Source organism: Pezoporus occidentalis, unplaced genomic scaffold, assembly GCF_034315485.1.
Source record: "Pezoporus occidentalis ecotype Australia unplaced genomic scaffold, CSIRO_AGI_Poc_V1 ctg10, whole genome shotgun sequence".
Lineage (NCBI taxonomy): Eukaryota > Metazoa > Chordata > Aves > Psittaciformes > Psittacidae > Pezoporus > Pezoporus occidentalis.
In genome coordinates this window covers 9654939-9676276 of record NW_026912779.1, presented here as the reverse complement: position 1 = coordinate 9676276, position 21338 = coordinate 9654939, and the positions used below count along the sequence as shown (strand labels likewise).

Genomic DNA, 21338 nt, shown 5'->3' with positions numbered 1-21338 from the left:
GCAGAAAATGTGTATGTAACATGATGAAAGTTGGTAGCCACATAGACGAAATTAGTAACTAAGAAAGGGAACTCTTTCAGCAAGGGAAAGATGGTAGATTCCTCACAATTTGAAGTCTCTTTGAAAGAAACTTTCTTAGTGTAAGCATCTGGTACACTTACATAATAAACATTAGCAGCTTCATGCAAAATTAAAAGAAAAAGCTCTCTGGTTTGTATTACAAAAGCGATAATCATAACGCTCTTTTTAGGCCTTAAAATGAATCTATTAGCATGGTTCCAATGTGCAGCACATGGGGTTCCTCAGCATGATCTCAAATGCACTTTCTTTGATGTAGCGCTCTCGGACAGCCTCAGAATCATTAATCCCAACACGGTAGGGTCTGTTCCTTGCTATTTCTTCTTACAGTTATTTTCATCCCTTCTACAGCAAGAATTTTGGAGCAGAGCATTATCTTTCTTACAGACTTCCCGGGTGTGTCATTCAGCTGTGCCTCTGTGTTGTTCAGCTGGTTTCCACAAGGATCAACCAACTGCCTATATTACTGACCTGGTTTACAGTATTTATTGTAATGCTTTCTTTATTACCCTAACTCTTTTAGATTCTGGTAATATTTTATGAAAGGTAACATTATACCTTAAAGCATACACCTTATTTTGTGCCATTACACCCTGAAGCTGCATCTACCTGAAAGATGACACCACCGTGAAATGACTACAGGGTTGAGTATCCACCCCTGTGTTTGCTCTCTTACAGCCAGAACAGATCCCCATCATGCTAAACTGTACTGCCTAGGTGCCCAAATTTTAGATCTTAAGATCTTAACTGATGTGCTGCAGCTGAAACCCACCTGGAGCTCCCTGCCTGTCAGGAGAAATCATCACCTCCAAGGGATAGAAGCTCTCCACCACTCCAGGCTGGGCCAGCCTCTGAAAATACATTTCTCTACCACAATAGGTCCAAGAAAACTGATACCAAATTAGATTAGCATTTTCCTCCTTTTCGAAATCACCTTCTCTTTCCTGTTTATGAAATTTCTGTAGCAACCTTAATGGTTATTTTGACCCAATGTACCTTGTGATAAATGCCATGATCATCCATTTGGAGGCTGTCCCGTGTTCTCAAGACCATAGATTTTTGGATCGCAGCCTTTTATTTCATTTTCATTTGGCTTCTGTTCCCAAGCACTTTGCTTATTATCTAGCCCTTTTGTTGTGTGTACTCCTGTTCCATCCTACTAATTGGCTACAGTGTAGGTCCATGATCCCTATCAAATTAACTCCTATTGTAATTGAGCCTGCAAAAATCACATTGCCTGCATAACCCCCTCTTTAAGTCATGCTCTTATTGCTGTACACTTAATGTTGAACTTCCAATACTTTCCTTTACACTTTCATCAGAGACTATGCATATGAAGCTGTCGTGGACAAAAGCATCTCTTTCATAAAAAATAAATGCCTTTTTATAACCACAAAACAGCTGACACAATGGTCAATATCTAATGGTAAAACTAAAAATCAGGCCTCAGTTAGGCGACTTGATTTTAGAAGGACCAGTGGATTCTTCTTGCATGGCATAGTAGTGAGTGGACATAGTACAAAGCATAGTCAGAGAGTAAAACAGTCAAGATTTTCCATTGTTGCATCTAGACATGGGTAGTAAGAGTTTCCTTCTGCACAGTTTAGTGACCTTGGGCAAAAAAAAAATAAAAGAGGAAATTCACTTTGAATGCCCAAGACGTTTCATTTACTCTAGTCATCAAGGCTCTCTATAAAGTCAGTGAAACCTCCACCCTGAGCCAGGCACCTGGCCATGCTCTAGAAACCCATTTCATTTAGTTTAATTAATTTTAGAAGAATCCCCTCAAAAAACAATTCACTGGTGAAGATTTCTACACAGACGTTGTTACCCAGAACAAAGCCATGACGTACGGGTGCCAAGATTCTTGGGGTAGAAAAAAAACACCAAAAAAAACCAGAAAATGAGCTACTGGCAGTGCTTTAAGAAGTGGCTTAGTGAAAATAGAACAGGAAATACAGTCAGCTCAGTATGAGCTACTTGAGTACTCCTCTTGTTATTTTTATTTTCACTGGTTAATATGTTCTTATGTCTTAAGATAACTAGGCCAGCTTGTCTAAGGGAATGCAGAACAGGGTGCTAATTTCATCTCTGCCTCACAATTCACCAGTGTCAGCACTCCTAAACTGAAATTACACATCCTGTCCTTTTTGATGATGTTGCATAGCAAGTTCTATACATTTTTACTTTTTGATGTTAAATTAAGCACCACAGTCAGGTTTTCACAAAACCTGTTGGAATAATAGTAGTCACTCACTCACCCTGCAGCCTCCAGTACCAACTTTTCCCACCTCTCCCTTGTTAACATCACATTAACATCGTGTTAACGTTGTTGACATTGCTGTCTTCAGCAGCCACATTCACAAAGTATCCAAAACTCTCCATTTGCCCTTTAGTTATTGCAATCCTTGGAGTAACTGATTAGCATACAGACTTAATTACATATAGATGCTAACAGAAAAATATCTTACTTGTGATTGACTGAGCCTGACAAACACAATCTGCTTTTTAAGAATTTCTTCTGAGGAACATTACCTCAGAAAGCACAAACCCCAAAAGGTCGCTTTCAGTTCGGGGTGAAACTTCAAGATTCTGCAGTACCTTCCTGACAAGTCATTGGCTGCCTCAGAGCACAGAAATTGCACTAACATACGGAAATTCCAGAGCAACTGTTTGTCGTCGGATTAGAATGTTGATGACTTAAAATAAAGATGAGGAAAGAGAGGTGATAAATGTATAGCTTCGGTTTAGGAGGAAGTAAACCTGCCACCACCAAACCTCTGTTAATTTATTTCTATAATCAGGCATTTCTGAGTGCCAAGATCCTATTTTTTTGCATGTGTAAGTCTCACTGAACCTCCTCTCTGGAGTGCAGACCCATCCAGACATACGGAGAAGGGAAAACTTTAAATTATTTAACAGAGGCATTTCCACTGGTGAGGTAACAGGAGTCTTTTAATCATGGTTCTCTTATTAAATGAAATAAAAATTATTGTAGGCAATTTTTCTTTAGGTTCATAAGTATTGCTTTGTTTAGAGTTGCCTTATGAAAAACCTGCCTTTAATGAAAACGTTTGCTTTCCAAATAGCCAGTGACTCACATGCTTTTAAACCTGCTCTCATTTCTATGAGCAATACTGATGACTAGAATGATTTCTGCTTTACTCATACAGCATGCAGCCAACATAAGAATTTTTAGAATAAATACAACTTTGGATGCACAGATAACTAAAAGGGCAAACTTATGACCAACATATCATGTCAGTACAACTACACTGCTGATCCTTTGCTTCCAATCCAGCGTGAACCTGGAACCAAATAGAGCCCAAGGGGCTGTTTCATTTTCAAGAGTCAGACAGGTCTCCAACATGCCACTATACTTGATTCTTGGTCAGTGACATTTCTTCATCCCCAGTATGCACCTACAGCATCATTCATACAATATTTCTCTTGTGAAGACAGGCTGGCCAATAATATTTAATTATTTAATGCCTCACATACAAAAAACCTGCAATAACCTGTGGGTACAAGAAATTACTTTGTTAATGAATTTAAAAAAATGATTAATTTTGAAATAAAGTTTGGAAGGCATTTTTCTCCTGAACAAGCACTAGCTGTTTGGTATGCAACAAGCACCTGTACACCCTGTGCAGTGTCAGTCCATACAACACTGGTGGTATGACTTGACAGTAAAATACAAAAGAGGACATCGTTCACTTTTTGCTTCTCCTTTGCACTAGAAAGAAACACCATATATACACAGCTATCTAAGACCAAACAGAGATTTGTGAAATATTCTTGCCTGTTATTTTGTATAGTCAAATCTCTTTTTTACACGTATGTACCCAATTTGCCTTTACACTGTTTGTTTAAAGGCAATTCATTCATAATGCTAACATAACACAGATCACTAACAGCAAACACAGAGAGACAATTTTTTCCTTTCAAAGCAGCAGTCACCACAGGATAAAATTCAACTTTCATATTCAGCAGAGGGGAAAAAAATTACAAGACCTTAAAGTATACTATCATGTGCTCTCTATAAAACAAAATTAGGGCTGAACTCCTTATTCACATTTAACTGAGGTGTACCAACTTCTCCCATATAATTCCCAGCACTTAAATGAGGTGCCTGTGGAGGAGCCTTGCTGTCCTGCACTCCCTCTCCACTTGCAACAGAGACAGAAATAAATTTCCTAAAGTGTGATAATTCCTGTCCTCCCCCACCAACCCTAAACAAAACCTTTCCTTCCCCTCTACGCAAATGGCTTCAGTGAGACTGGGAGGTACACATCAGATTGCTCTCACAGTTCTTGATTTATTATCTACACTGAGACAAATTACAGTTGCTTTATAAGAACACAGGACTGGAAGCAATGCCCTGGGCCATCACATCAAGACTCCTTTCTCCTCAGCACCCAGTGTTTACCTCCTCTGAAGTATTTGTAGAGAGCAGTCACAGTCCTCCTCAGCCCTCATTCTGCTAGTCCAGACAAGCTGGGGTCCTTTGTTCTCTCCTTGTAAGACAGCTCTGCATTTTCTTGATTACCCTAGTAGCCATTTCTTGGTGCTTATTCTGGATTGAATTAGTCTTTCTCAATTACATTGACCTGAAATGCACACATTGCTGCAGATACGGCCTCCTTCCAGCCTTATACAACAGCAATGCTTCCAGGTCCACTGGAAATACTTGGTCTCACACTTGTTTGGATCCTGGTTGCAGTTTTTATAGTGGTACTGCATAGATGATATACAAATCTCCTCAGTTAAACAAACAGACATCAATCTGTCTTCTCCATTCATGTTTCCACAGAGGAGCTTCCAGCTAGTCATGCCTGCCCTGGGCTACAACAGTTTTAATGAGTCAAATGAAACAGGCAACAAACATTTTTGTTTTGGCTTCACTAGCTGAGATATTAAACACATATTAAGGTCATTATTCTAGATCTGTTTTCTCAGGGCTATTTCTAAGCCTTCCCCAGGATTAGCCAGCCCCATTCAGAAGCACATAACCCTCAGCAGCATAGGCCCGTAAGGCTCACCTGTCTGTTGCCAGCATGAGTAGCAAAAGGCGGATAGAAGTTTGTGCTGTCTTCTTTTTTTCTTTTATTTCAGAAATATTTTATTCAGCTCGCCAGAATGACTGAAACCAAGAAATCCAAACAGTTTAATGATACAAAATGGTTCAAATTAGTGTTTGTCTTGTTTTTCTCTGTAGTTGAAGGGATCAATATTAATGAAGAGAGAAGCTATAAACATCACTAATGAGGATGAAGTAGAATATCCCCCACCAGAGCTGTATACACTTGAGCTTGTACCAAATGAAGATGACATCCACTATTAAAGGCTGCATTTTAATCCAGCCACAGTAATAACAGTGAAGTTAGTGCTACTGGTAAATTTTAATAGATGATGTCTTACAAAAGCACCTACTTGAAATTCAGCCCAAAGACTAAATTAAAGTTAAAGCCCTAGTCAGTTAACCGGGCTGTAACATGTGAAGAATTGATTTTCTTATTTTCAGCTGTCAGACCTGCTACAAAGAATGAGTTTTAATTCTGGGGATGTTATTAAACTCCTTGCTTAACTGGCAGAAAAATGGAACCGCCAGTCTGGTGACAGTGGTACGGCTGTCGGAGTGAATGACACCTGTCAGAGTATGATGAATGACCCTCTCTGCCCCACAATCCCCCGCTCTGTCACTCAGGTGAGGGCCATTAATCTTCATCGAGGGCCTGTCAGGCCAGGCAGCCACGACAACAAAACGTTCTCTTGCATGTGCTGCCGCCACGCACGTAACAATGCGATATTCGTATTGTCACAGCGATGCTGAATTAGCATAATTTATTATGACTTTCCACTCCCCTGAGCCCCCTCCTCACCCAAAACCCAAGTAGGGGAGAGATGCGATTAGACAGATGGAGGGTAGGCCCAGCCTGCCAGCCCCAGAGCCCCCCGCAGTGCTTGATGAGGAGTGGAGCATCTCTACAAACCAATCAAAAAGCTGGCAGTTCAATTACAGAGTAATAAAGGGACATTCATCATTCAATTAGGCACCTGTCATGGTTTCACAAAAGGGAAAACTTCTAACCTGAGACTCCAGGGAGAAGACGCTACAACCAGGAGGCAGAGAAATAAATGAAAAAAGGACAAAGTCAATTACTGGCCAAACCAGACAAAAGGAAATATGTTAAAATAAGGGAAAAGTTATCCCTGGGCAAAAATCAGAAAAGTTACATGACCTTACAAAGATTATAAAGGGCCAGCATTAAAAGAGCTCTGTCACTCTACTCTGATATGCACACTACCAAATTTCCCCCCTTGCAAGCTTCAATGAAAGCTGAAAAAGCTGAATATTCACATGAAGAAAACTTTGGGGAAATAGGATTTTGGTTTAAAAGCCCAGATATTGCTACTGCAACAGAGCAGACAGCACACACCACCTTTAGAAGGAGCGCATCTATTCATCTCAGCTTGTTGCTGCGCCTCATTTGAAATGCTATGAACACCTGGGGTGATTCTTCCTATCATTTCAGAAACATCAGCCATTCTGTTAACCACCACCAAAGGTAGGTGAACCCACTCCCCAAATAACTAACTAAATAGATCACTACCATGCATTTCAATGCTAAGACTTGGCATGTAAAACAGCAGAGAAATTAAGCAGGCATGCTCCATGCAAAGTTATTTTGTTCAATTTATGTGCTTCATAGTTTGCAGAACCCAGATCTTGAAAGTTACGAAAATCAGAACACGGCAAAGATGAGATTGTTTGTCAGGCGGAGACTGGAACTAATGTGGATTTATCCTGCTCTGCAGCTGCAAATAACAGGTAAAAAAAAATAATAATATTAGATTGCTGAACAGCTGCTTGTGCAATAAACTCTGTTAAGTTGATTACCTGCCTGCTAAGAAGGTTTATAGTAAATTGCAACTCCAACATTAAATTACCCAAGCAGCAAAGGCAGGATTTGGTTGGAAAGATGTACGACTAATCCAAAAATGTTCTTTAGAGGTGATGAATGAAACCCTGTATAACTAGCTAAAACGGGTAGAAACGTCTAGAGTGGCCTGACGATTTTAATTCAACACTCATTTTCAGAAGGGCTCACAAGTCCTGGTGCCTGCTTACACAGAGCAGCACAGGGCCATGATGAAACCTCCATTTATCACTATGATCAAAACGCTGCATGTCTCCTCATCCCCCTGCCCCGTCACAGTAAGCCCAGGAGCATGCCATGCTAACACAGCTATAAAGTTTCCAGGAGACAAGCTAGTTCCTGTGTGGGGTTGCAGCTTGACATGTAGATGTGTCACCTCACTCAGACATGGGTCAAGCTACAGTTCCAAGTGATTGTATCACATCAGAGTATAGGATTTACAGTTCCAAATGCCAATGTTTCCCAAAATCCTGCCTGAGTTCATACAGTACAACAATTAGGGAACTCTTTGGGCATATTTTGCCAATTAATGAGGAAAAAATACCATCAGATAAATTCGCTTGGCTTTAACATATGGATAACGCCAATCACGAGCAATTATTTAAAGCAGTAGTGAGAAGCAGTCTTTCTGAGGAGGGAATAGGTATTAGGCAGTGTTTTCTTTACAGGAGGATCTAAATCTACAACAGGGTGCAAAGAAAAGTAAGCAACTGATTTGTGTGCTGAACGCTTCCTCCGGTGCCTTTTGCATTTGCATCCCAGGGCCTAATGAAGTTCTGATACAACATAACAAAGAGGCTAACAATGCCTACATACCCTGCTCAAAGGGGGTGCTGCGAAGATCAATCTGTTTAGGTTTTTAAACTGCCTTGGAGATGAAAAATGCTACATTGCATAAATACTAGCTATAGCACTGTGCATTGTCTTCGTTACACTACTTTGAAAAAGTCATTATAGACTATTGTATCAGCTTTCCCACAACACCAGTCAGGGGAACTTTTGCTTTTCCCTTGGAGTATAAACACATTCTAAATACAAGCTTGCAAAATCCAGAAGGTAGAAGAAAAAAAAATGTTCAGAATTACTGAACCACAGAATTTATAACTCCTTCCCTATCCTTTCCCCTTGAAAATATAGTTTATCAATACAGTGGTTGCCTTTGAGATTAGTCGCAGGGTCAAGGTTTTCAACAGAACAGCAGCAGGGAATGGTGCGTGCGACTCAAAGGTGTTTGATGGTATCAGTGCTTGAGGTCTTGTGCATACAGTTCCACTGCTGCTGTGCAATGGTTCAAAAAATTGAAAGCCAAGTGCTCAGGGAATAGGTTACAAAATTAGTAATCTGTTGTTCCTGCTTTGATGTTAAACAGAAAACAAACAGAAATAATAACCCTTTCAGGAAGTCTAAAAATAACTAAATAAAACAGAGCTAAAAATACAACAATTGGTTTCAGATGCAGAGCTGCAATTATCAGGCTCCAAGACACCCAATTTGCTTTCTCTCCTGCTTTATAAACAACCTGGGAACTCGGAGACCAAACACAGGGATTCTCAGAAATCCTGTATGCAGGACAATTTGCGGGAAGCAGGGAAGGGAAGAGCTCTCCTATGCATTCCTAGTAGGTCACTAGTATTAAGTTCTGCTTTGCCATTTGTACTTTAATAATGTGCCACAATAACTTGCTAAATACTACAAATAAATTAAGAACTGCATAGATGATCCTGTGTTTCTCCAATATAAAGACTTTAACAAATGAGGTTATCCAGGGCTGTCATATCAGTGATCTGGTTTATTAAGTCTTAATAAACCGGCACATTTAGCCAAACGCCTCAAAGAGCACAGTTTACCCTTCCTGTTCCTGTGGATACTGTGCAGTTGCCTTGAGAAACACAATTTTCTGGGGAGGAAGTGCTACCAAGGGTACACATCAGCAAATCCACAAAAGGAAAGTGAGGATAGAGGGAATTAAAAAAGAAAAAAAAAAGGTAATCAGGTTGAGACAAAAAGGGAAGATAGTAAAGTACCAGGACGAGAGCAGGATGAATAATTGATGAGCTGGTGGTTTACGAGTGAGTTTCATTAATATTATCCTGCAGGTTCATTAAGCACTGTCCCAGGCTCATCTATGAAGGTTCCTCCCGAGTTTTGATTAGGTGCTGCAAGTCTTTTGCTTAGACATCAGAACTTGAGGCCTTTGGTGGTGACAACTGCTTCCTCAGCCCCAGTCCCTTCAGCCAAGCACCTTTCAGAGCTGTTTTCTATTCCCCTCCCACTAATCACAGGTCCCTAACCATGACAGCAAGTCTTAGTAAATAATATATCAAGATAAATGATAATTGTTCTGTTTTAAGTGTCTCCTAATGAGCATCATAAATTAAAAATTAATATTGCAAAGACTGTACGAATAGCATCAACGCTATAAACAGAGCAGCAGGGATCAAGAATGCAAATGAAAGTGAAACACTCCCTTATCCGCCCCCCTGTATGAAAAAATTCTGGAGCCAGCAGACTGTTAGGCATTACAAAGCTAATAAATGACTTTAATGAAGTTCTGTAACAGGCAATTTCTTCCAAATCTTCCCTTCACCTTCCAATATTTGGCTCTTCTGGACTGTGAGATTTCTTTTGTTGATTTTTTTCCCTTTAAACCACCTCTCAAGAACTGTTTGTTTCTTGTTAGGTGCAACAGTAATCTCAAACTAAAGCATGCTGCTGCAGCAAAAAACTAAGAGAATGGGCTGGTTAACAGACTGCTGGTCTTGATCATGCAGAAAGGCTAAAGCGATTTGGCAGTAGCCATTCTGTTGTGCGACGTTGCCATTATCATTGTGCCTTCTATTCAGAGAGTGCATTCAAATGGTGTCTTTTTCTGGGTGACTGAGTAAGGTACACTTAGCTATGCCCTTGTACCTCCAAGTGTAAGATAGAAAGAAAGGAGGCAGCTGGAATTCTCACCCTTCCTTCTTCCAGAGCCTTAGTTTGTTCAATTTAGATGTAGCAGAAGTATATGCACAAGCAATGATTGCCTCCTTTTTTTAATGGCTGGAATAACCCGTAGCTCAATCTGACCCCCTTCATTTTTTAAGTACTGAAATTGATCCTTTTGAAGCAAGTAGCTGTGGATACTGTATTTGCATCATTGTGGGACTAATTATTCCCAGGCAGTAGATAGCATCAGACTTACAGAAACAAACATACAAATTTACTAAGGTATGAACAATACAAGGTACAAGTTCATGAAGGAATCTGACACTCAAAGACAGGATTAAAACACTGAGATAATTAACCTTTTTTAAAAGAAGATACCCAGTAAGTCTTCTAGTCCTTGTCAATAATCAACAACCAACTAAGGGACCACAGAAAATAAGACTTGATCACCCAGCACATCAGACTGGATCACCAAAAATGCTATTTCATCACCCATCCTGGAAGTTAACCCTCCCTCCTTTTTCTCGCTTGCTGCCTCATCTGGCAGCTTTGAGGTAAGAAATCACAACATCCAGTCATTGAGCCTGCTCCTTAAATTACAGAAGACATGGAATAGTGGGTTTAAAGAAGGAGAACATAAGTCATACATTATGAAGAAAAGCAATTACTGAGAAGAGGCTACTTGTCTATCCACATCTTTAAGCCTAAAGCAATGGAAGTGCTCACTGCTGCTCGGTAATTAAGGCTGAAGTCTGAATTTCAAAGAAGTTCAACTTCTTTCCATGATGCACCCCTCTCCAAACAGAGCATTTGCTCTTTAAAAAGCACAGAATGACTTTTGAGAATTTATAAATATCTTACTTCAACCTCATTTTTATAACAAAATTAGACACCCTGTGACTTCTATTGTCCTGTCTGAAATAAGTGCTGTGATAACTCAGATTTGAAATACCGCAGCAAAATCTCAGCATAACAGAAATTATTTTCTCTAGAGCAAAAGGTTCTCTTCTTCTTCTCTTGCATACTATCAGACAAGACCAAGACTCTTCTTAAGCAAGACTTCAATGATATCAGAGATAACTAAACTACGTGTAAAGTATGCACTACAAGCCATTTGTGCTCCCTTAGCGTTAGGAGCTTCCTCAGTGAAAAATTTTACTTCTATCATTACTATACCTCAACAGCTCAGAATTGCTTGCTTGGCTTTGTTGCCCTGTAAGTTTAGGTAGAAGCACAGGCAAAGCCGCTAAAAGCAGAGTGTCATTAAAAGTTGGAGACTAATGCATCTTTGAAATCCAATTTCATCTCCTTTGGGACAACAAACAGTAAAATGCATTAACCATAATTGTATGGTTATCTCAGGGCATCACTAGATGGAAGAACTAGTGTTATTCCAAATTTCAGCAAGCCTGAATTGGGCTTAAATGTGATTTTAATTCTAAGGTACTTGGATTTATACTTTTGGTCTTTAGTAATTCAAATGTTACAGTAAAATCAGTAACTTCTAGATTACTAATACAGTCAAACCACAGTGAGTTCTGTTTTAATCAGCTGGTGATAATCATTGCAGCTCCTCTTAATGGATCTATGCCAAATCTATGCCAGCTGATCATCTAGACATGTATTTGCTCTCTTGCCTTTTTTGTTTTTTCCCTTTTTAAGTTCATACAAACTATAAGCATTACACCCAAGCGCAATTCCTCTTTTCTACCAACAATGGGGTTTACACTGGTGCCCTCAAGTTTGATCTGTGCTGAAGACACCTGCTCTCAAGGAAATGAGCTGGGACCACCAACCCATTTCATAAAGGGCCACCGAGCAGCTGTCACATGGTAGCAACTCCCAGGCAGTACTGACCTGTAACAAATCTGAACCACTGACCTAGAGGTGAAAGGCTCTATATCCAATTACCAGTCCCCTGAGTGAGCCACTACTAAGTTTTGTATTGAAAAAAATAAGTAAATATGCACAAAAGAATAAACACAAATGAAGAAGCACAAAGCTGCACCACTGTTAATATTTTGCTATACACCAAATCTTGAAAATCAAATATTTTACTGCTACCAGCAACTATCTGAACTCTGTGCCTATAAAAAAAGCTTATTAAGAGGGACAGACTGAAGCAATAATCCCTCTTCTTTCATCTTACATCACTAACAGAAAACAAGAATATCCACACAAGATTGCCATAAGGAAAGAAAAGGGAACAGTTGATTTTATGTTGCTCCCCCCTCAAGAATTCATCTATGTAAATAACATTCTCCCTGCAAATGGCTAAATAGTAAGCATAAAAGTATCCTTATTCTGTGAAGTAAACCATCTCCTCTGCCTGCAAGTTCAAGAAAAAAAAAGCCACTTCATGATTGAGAGCCTGATAAAATGAGCTATATTGCCAACCAGTTAGAGCTCAGGGAAGAATACACTCTTCTCTCCTTTGGTTCCATTTCACTGACATTATTCGTGACAGCATAAGTAAGCAGCAGCACGGCAGCACAATCTTCCTTTATTTTTAGCAACACTGAAGCTACAAGAGAATTCCTTTAATTCCTCTTCTCTCCCAAATACATATGTATATATAAGCCATCTAACAAGTAACAATAGCACAAAAACTGCCTCAATGATTTCATCTTGATAATTTACTGCAATTGCTATATAATTATATCAATGCATCTTTATAACTGTGATAACACAAGCTCTAACTAAGGTACGTTTTAACAAAGGTAAGGAAAAGAGTTATTACAGATGAGTCACTGAAAGTTCACTTCCTCCAAATCATGCCACGTGTAGCCCTCTGGGTCTAGATAGATGTGGACTGCAAGCTCCAGGCTGAGTGGCAGCTTGCCATCCATCTGCCCATCTTGCCAGCATCTTCCTCTGTCCCACCCAAGAGAACAGGAGCTTAGTAGAAAATATGCTGAAAGGATTGCAGATGAACAAAAAGGCTGTGCAAATCCTAATTCCAAACAGCAACTTAGAGACTTATTTTTTTTTTTAACCCCACAACAGCCTTTTGTTACAGTTTCCAACTATTTCTATCACAGAGGTTGTCCCTGATTGTAACAATGAACACATGGCAGCGGAGTCACTTTGGACTCCAAATGGAGTAGTTTCTGTGCAGTCGGCAGAGGTTTTGAGAGCTGTCACACTTTTAGCCCAATAATGCTCCCATCTGCACAGAAGATAGAGCCTTGAAGGCAGCAGAGCCAGTACACAAAGGAAGGAGAGCCCCAGTGGTTAGCACAGAGTTGGGATCTCAGTTCCAATCCCAAGTCTGCCCCTGCCTTGCAGCAAGGCTGCAGCAGGCTCTTTGCACCTTCCTCCTTACTAAGGGCATGAGTATCCTTTGCAAGCTGTATTTTGAATCCTATGCCTATAAGAGCTGAACAATGCTAATACTTCAAGAAAGAGGCACTCAGCATGCCCTGGAGAACTTCCCTGTGCATAGAGTGAGTGGGAGCACTTAAGCAGCAGAAATGAAAGGGACAGAGAAACTCTTTTGTGACTTTTCTGTTGCACCCCAATGTGCTTTGCATTCATTTACAGAGTAGCAGTAGGCAACATGCAGCCAAAGAAATGGAGCAATAACGATCTGAAGTCTCAAGGGGAGGATTTTTTCCTTAACAACCCTTGTGGATTAACCTGGAGTCTAACTTTGCTCTTCAGGCTCCATGCTGGGATCAGCATTTGCCCTCAGAGGGAGCTGACCATGACGTGGTGAGTTAGCTTTTCAAGAGGAACCACGTAATCTGCCTCCTGCACTTGGACAGCTGTCAGGAGGGGGCTTGCAACGAATGGCACACCAAACAACCCTACACCCTCTCTACTGCCATATCAAAACCAAACCTGAAATGATAGTCTCATGTTTACTCCCCTCAGGTGAAAGCACAACAGAGGACATTCAATAGAATGATGTGCTGTGAACTCTTGCTAAGAAATGTTGTTTATTGGTAATTATCATTCAGGTTCATTTGCACTTCAAAATGCCATATGTATTATGACAGGCATTGCTGTTTAAGGATCAGTGGCAGACTCTCCCTTAATATTTGTATACCTTTAACTAAAAATTCACACTTACAGAGTTGACTTCTGCATTAAAACCGTTTAAGACACCACTGAAAAAGAACACCATGCTTGTAGACCTCAAACTAGATATTCTTCTTTTGCCATTTTTAAAGTTTTCATAATAGCTGATAGTCTCTTTGGTAACTCATCCCTCCTGGAGGGGTGGCAAACTTTCTGAAAAGAAATTTATCTTCCTTGATATCAATTGTCAAGACTGAGGCACTCTACCCTTCCTCTCCAGACAGTGGTTCGGATTTATCCCAGCTAAAGAAAGATGGGATGTCATGTAAGCAACACTTACCGACTACACAGTAAGAACAGATATTAGAAAAATAGTCTTGACAAGACTCCTAACTCGTAAGCAGCTAGAGCTCCGTGTGCAGTATTTGGATCTGTTTCTACACAGTATTACTCCATATCAGCAGCCACAAAGTGAGTCGCAGAATATCCATTATAATATTCACCCAAAATACATATAAATAAATAAACAAAATCAGTGTAAGTTGGATCAGTCCCCTAAATGCCAGTGGGTTTGATTTATTTTTAAGGAAATATATTGGTGAGAATCATGAGAGGGGAAATGGGAAATCTTTCAGTTTGCCTACTCTGTAAGTCAAACAGATATTTTCCTCAAAATAAATCTATAAGTGAATGACCATTTCAGGACTGATGTGAATTAGTCCAGAAGGAATCATTTTTAAGAAAGTTGTTAGTGAATGGAAACAGGTGGCTATAATTTGAGTTAAACTGCAACCTTAACTGTGGCGTTTGCTATCATGAACACTATAACAACAGATGTACAGTTGCACCTTGGGATGAATTCATTATGGCCTGAGAAACATAATCATGCCATTCAGACCATATTTTGTCCATATGCTCATGTGGTTTACACCCCTGGTTTATTGGCATTGTACTTGGTTATATAGCAGGAGACTCCCAGGATCATAATTTGCACTTACTGTTACCATTCAGGAGAATCCCTTTGTAGCATGGGTTTCCCGTTAAGGCAAACATTCTCTTTCAGAGCAGGGAAAGAGGGCCTAGGTCACAGCCTTTGGGGATGCTGTAGAAACTTAACATCACTTGGGAAGCTTTTCATACAAAAGGCTTTACATACCTCGAACACATAGAAAAAAAATAACCTGAAGAATACAGGGGCTACTGGTCAGGACATTTTACAGTTATAAAAATGTAGATTATATTGCTATCTTATCCTGTAATTTATGGGATGAATATTGTAATTCATTGAATGCCACGACTTATCTTTTATTCATTTAGTTACTATTCCATTACCAGAGAGGGAGGTTTGTCAAAGGTTAATTATTTTAAATTGCTCAGGCAAATTTATTTTGATTTGTACAATTTTTTTTTGAATAATCAAAGGCCTATATATTCATCCTGCCTTATGAGGATTCATTAAAAAAATACTCCTTGATGATAAAGTCAGATTAAACAAATTCTTTCCTAAGGACCAAAACTGGATTTTGCCAGCTCTATATGTAAAGACGCTAAAAAAAAATTGGCCATGGTTCTTTCTTCCCTTTTCAGTTTTACTGTAAGAAAATTTTCTAGCAGTCTTAGGCTGCTGAACTATCCCTCCCTCCAGCAATCTATTTACAAGTAAAGAGCATCTTCCCACAATCTCAAGACCTGTGTCCCTAGGGCAAGGACTAGTCATTTTAATTGCTTCCAGAGCACCTATCACAACAGGCTCCCGATGTGTGCTTCGGCCATGATAAAAAATAAGAAGCACCAAGTACAATAAGTACTGAAGTACTTATTGCTCAGAAATTGCCCACTGCTCTGTACCTCTTAGCTCCCAGAGATGCTCAGTTGTTAACAATTCAGGCAGTTGTTTGCCATTCAGCTTCAAGCCCCTAACATAAAGGGCACAGGTTCTGGAAGCGATCAGCAGATCCATTCCAAAAGTGAAGCTCTCTGAACACACAGAGCCAAATACTAACTCTGAGTAGCAGGAATACCTCCCTTTGTGATAACCCACAAAAGGAGCCCTGATGGTAGCTGGAAAATTGTTCCCAGTAGGAGGCTGTAACATGGACTAACAAAATCAGGATGCCAACCCCCAGTAAAGTCTTTTAAACATAAAACTCATCTTTTCTCCTTTTGAGGAGCAAAAAAAGGGTGTGGGGGGGGAAGAAGGTAAATGAAAAAAAAAAAGCCCATACCACTTAGCCTGTTTCTGTGTTTGTTTCCCTGTAAGCAAAATGGAAAACTCCTACACTTACCCTGTACAACTGCTGGAAGTTTAAATCCATGCACAATCAAGCGCTGTGAAAGCCTTAAATGGAAAATGCAAAGCAGGTGCTGAGTACTGTACTAAAAAAAATAATCACTATTCTTATTATTGAACTTCTGATGAGCCTGCTGGAGCTGTAACAGCAGTGAGGATGGTCCTCAAGGTTCCAGGGATCTTCATCTGGACCCTTTTCTACACTTCATGTTGGTTTCTAACTGTAGTAACTGCTGATGTTGAGACAGAAACTGCTGCTGGAGAGGGTAGAGTGCCATAGCAAGGGAGGCACAGCTGCTATGTCAGCACAGCTGAGGATGGGAAGTCATACTACACAGCAGGCCAGGAGCAAAGAGCCACAGTATGGATCAGACTCTTCTGGAGAGGGCTTCATTTTCAGAAGCTTTTATAACCAGGAGGCTACAGGAAACAGTCAGTACTCCTACAGGCAGATTCAGACCCTGTGCTGCAGGGTAGTGCTGGATGAGATGGCAACACAGTACTTTAACACCCTTGCAAGGCTCCATCTAGCCCAGCCAGGCAAGCACAGGGTACAACATGGGCTAACTCCGCTCCCTTCCATGCCATGCTGTAGTCAACAGGGCATGGAGAGGAGTGATTTGGGGCAACAGTGAAAAAAACAGATCCTGCCACCCACCCTGCCTTTAACAGAGCTGCAGTATGCTCCTGGAGATGTGTAGCTCCCCCATCTGTGGGGCTCCCTGTGGGGGAAGCACACAAGTTGTGGGGCTCAGCCACAAGGTACCATCAGGACTTCAAAGCCAGCTTTTGCTGGCTCCCTCCCAACTTGCCACCACCTCCCCCACTACAGGCAAGGCTGCATTCACATTCTGCCTGTCCTCAGATAATATTGTGCCTTATGGGCCCTCTGCCAGCATCTGCTGTGGCTTTAACAAGAGAAGACAAGACCCTAAAAAGCTACCTTGAGTTACCTTGAAGTCTGGTAGGTGGTAAATAAAGCAACATCCTATTGTGCTGTACTCCCCCAACCCTTTGTGTTTTCATAAAGCTCTTGGACATTATTGGGGGTGAAGGGGGGAGGAAAAAAAAAAAACTCCGGGGAAACAGCTGATTAGATTCTGGCAAGGGGGCCCAAACATCTGCTTCAAACAAAAGACATCTGCATATTTCACATTTATTTTTCATAATTTACAGAAGCAACCTGCCAAAATTTAGCAAGGGAGAATAAACTAGCACATAATTAGCTAAAGTTTGCTTGCTTTAGAAGTTATTAGCATGAAGCCCAGTTGCTCACCTGGGAGGACATCAAGGAATGTAGATAACTACAGTTTGATTTTGCAAATTCAATTTTCAATTTGGTGTGCCAGGCCAAAACACAATGTTGCCATGCCAATTAATGCAAGCCAGCAAATGTCCTGATGTCCCCATGTCATCCACTGTACAGCTGTCTCAAAGGCATTGATAACACTGTTTATTAAATAAGGATCGATTAGCCAGACGGTTTTTGCTCTGGTTTACACGGTACTGCAGGCTGCGGGTTGAAGAGCAGAACAATCCTCCTTTTTAAAATCAGGAGGTACGCTGTGTGCTGTGTGTACAGATGGTACAACGAGTGCTGGGGAAGCGGGCATGTGAATTTTTCAAGGCAGCCAAAGAGCCTTCGTTAAAAATGCAGGAAATAGATCCAGGAATGTATCTACCCTCCGTGAGCTACATTTCCTCCACTGAATTTTGTCATCAGTACATCTGATAGCTAGTACACGTCTAATTTTAATAGACTTAAGGGGAATAGCATGAAATCCTAAGGTTTTGAAATTCAGCTTTGAAATCAATAGGTGTTTCACTAAGCATACTCACTAACTCAGTATTTGGCCTGTAATGGCAATAAACAGAAACATGCAGAACTTCAGAGTGGGAAATCCTGCCTTTGCTGCAAATGGGAGTAGAAAAACTCCTGTTAACTCTGACACAGCCGGGGTTATACCCTAGAGCTGAAACAGGAGTTGAAGAAATAGGAAAGGGCTTTCTTACAAACCCCAAATTAAACCCAGGTTCATAAAAGCATCTGTAAATCTTCTGGATGAACCAAGGTAGAGGTTTGCCCTTTTCTCTCCAAGGAAGGATTTATTGCTTCAGACAGAAACCATGGGAAACTCACTTACTTGGACTGAATTCTGCTCCACATTTCAGATTTATTTGAACCTGAATCTCAGAGCAAAACTCAGGGAGTGAAAACTTAACTGCCAAAAAAAAAACCCAAAAAACTGTCAATCCCAAAGGAACACAAATTGCCAAATACAGCACAGTTCTAAAAGACGTTTCAAGCCCCTTAATCTGGGCTTCATGGCTTGCACCTCTCCATAGCAAGATGAATCCAAGGCTCAAACTGTACACCATGAACTCTGTGGGAGTTGGAGAGAACATATGAGAGTGAAATAACACCAGTCATATCTGGGAGGGTTCAGTTCTAAGGTTTTGCATCTGAATGCTGAAGGATTTTGGGCAAGAGCAGTCACAGGAAGACTGGAGTAGAAGCCTCTTTTTGTACCAGACTCAATCCCTGTTCAGGTGAGAGTTTCAAAGCTCTGAATCATGCCCATCACTGTCTTAAAGACACTTTCTTTTCCCCATGCCAACTTACTGCAATCGAGTCATAGCATCAAACCCACCTAATTTCACCATACAAATGACAATCTGTAACACAACAATCTCCGTGACACTAAGTCATTCAGAGGCAGCATTTGAACTGGTACTAAAGCTGAGTACTGCATCATTAGAAGAGCTCCATCTAACCCAAAATGGCAACCACTGTATTGGTGGCACTGAATTTTGCTAGAAAGGATCTCTTTCTTTGAGCTTGATTTATATATTTACTGTATTTAGAGTGTTCTTCAGACAGTCTATTTACCTGCATCTAAACACTTCCAATTTGGTTAACATAGTTTTCCAATTCCTACTGCCTTGCTTGGAACAGCCACAAATGAGCTTCTGTTGCTTGTTCAAACTGGACAGGCTGTTCTCCAACACTCCCATCTTTGGGCTTACACTCAGAGAAAGCCCTGGAGCACTTGCTTAACACATAAGTGGGCCTATAGTTTTCTGCAGAATCAGGATTCAGTTACACTGCTGAAATCACCGCTTTGCACAAAGCATGAAGATTTTTATGGTGTGGTTGGTCACTACCAAGTGAACCAAGAACAGCTACTTCTCTTCTACAGACTCTTTATTCCTCAGAAATCAACTTTTCCCAGGCCCCACTCCTTATTGCCACTGCATCTCTGCCAGAATTATAACCTGCAGAAACACTAACAAGTAGAAATAACATTTCCTTCCACTGTGCTAGATATAGCACAAAACAAGCAGCAACACATGAGGACAGCAGTAAGCAGACAATACTAAGCATTAGTAAGTATATATATACTCATAGGATAGATCTGTTGCAGTGAATTGTGGCCTACAGTATCTTGACAAAATGTAACTGTGCCTACATGTCTCCTTTTCTTAACACTAAGTTTGATCTCAGTCATGTAAATCATGTAATTTAATTCCCCCTGCTTTGTTAGTATTCAACTTGTTCAATCCTTTTAATTACACATACAGCAATTTATCATATATATTCTGTTATAAAGATATAATTAAACATATATTAATACAGTTTAATGATCTTGCCAGTGACCAAAATTCTCCTGTGGATTAAACAGAAAAGGAGGCATTGAACGTAAATTTGTACAGTAAATAAACAAAACACAGACAGCCTTGTAAAGCAGGAAGAAAAACAAGGCCTACATGGCCAATCTATTTCAAGAATGTTACAAATGGGAAGCATTTACTATTTTGAAAGCATTAATCATGTACTCACTCAATTTATTTACTTATCTATGTTCTCCGTGTAAATCTTTCTTGGAAGCACGTAAACTTCTTAGAGCGATAAACAAGAAGTGAAGTCACTTTTGGTATTTCACCTGTTTATACTGTAATTACTTAACTTTGTTGAAAGTTGATGAATTCAAAGCTTTTCATTTCTATCTGCACCTTTTAGCTAGAAGGAATCTATGTTATACTTCAGTATAAAAGTGTATGAGTTACCACTATATGATGTAAGCCACAAACCTTATATATATATATGCTCTGAGCTCATTGGTATTTGCTATGAGTTTCCTCACATCTACAGAACAGAAGACAATTGACAGCACATGAGTAGATATTCCATATAGCTAGGCATCAAAATATTTGATAGGCTAATAAATTCATATTCTAATACTCCCTATGATAAGCTTTTGACCACGTAAACCCTCAACCTCGTGTCACTGTTCCACGTTTTTCTTGGAATGAGAGTATGGACATGTAAAAGGTCAGAGAAGAGCTAGAATTGCTCAGTGCAATATAAGTAGGCACTGCAACGTTTTAGCTATATGCCTGTTATTTTCTTTCTTCTGGAAGATCACTTTACTTTTTCATTTGAGATGTGTTGCACAGCGCGGCAGCCTGCTGCTTTTCCTTAGTTTCATAGAGGAATGGTTCAATCATCTTTTTTTCCACGTTCACAAGACTGGACAAGCCCTGAAAAAAGCAGCGACCCTTTGGATGTAGCAAGAAAACACCTCTTGCAGTCTCAGCCCCCTCACCCCACTTCTCCCACAGCTGTACCTGAGCCAGGGACATGATTTAGTGGTGGACTTGGCAGTGCTGGGTTAGTGGTTTGACTCAATGATCTTAAAGGACTTTTCCAACCAAAACAACTCTATGATTCTGCAAGAACTGTAGAGGAAGCAGTTAGCAGTGATGCATCCTGCTTGCACATGACAGATCTCAGTGATATCACATCTCTGGTTTTCTCCAAGTCTTTTTTTTTTAACTCTCCATTTGAAAGCAGAGAAGCCAGTAATAAAGAAATTGTTTCCCCACTGTGAAGGAAAACACTTTTATGAGCAATTGATGTTTGCTGCACTTACACAGACTTAAAAAGAAAGGCCCATGTAAACCGAACATTGTGGATTTTGTTCTCTCCCTGGAATTCTAATCAAAGCAAAGGCCAATTTTCAATTCATGCAAGAAGAAAATTAAGTAATACCTGGCTGCAGCATGCTCAATGCCTT

At 40.2% G+C, this 21338-nt stretch overlaps 1 long non-coding RNA gene across 1 annotated transcript in view; it reads right to left on the bottom strand.

Annotated features, from left to right (window-relative positions):
• Nucleotides 1-21338, bottom strand: part of LOC134159920 (uncharacterized) — a 277126-nt gene that overhangs the window by 241183 nt on the left and 14605 nt on the right. The window lies entirely within an intron of this gene.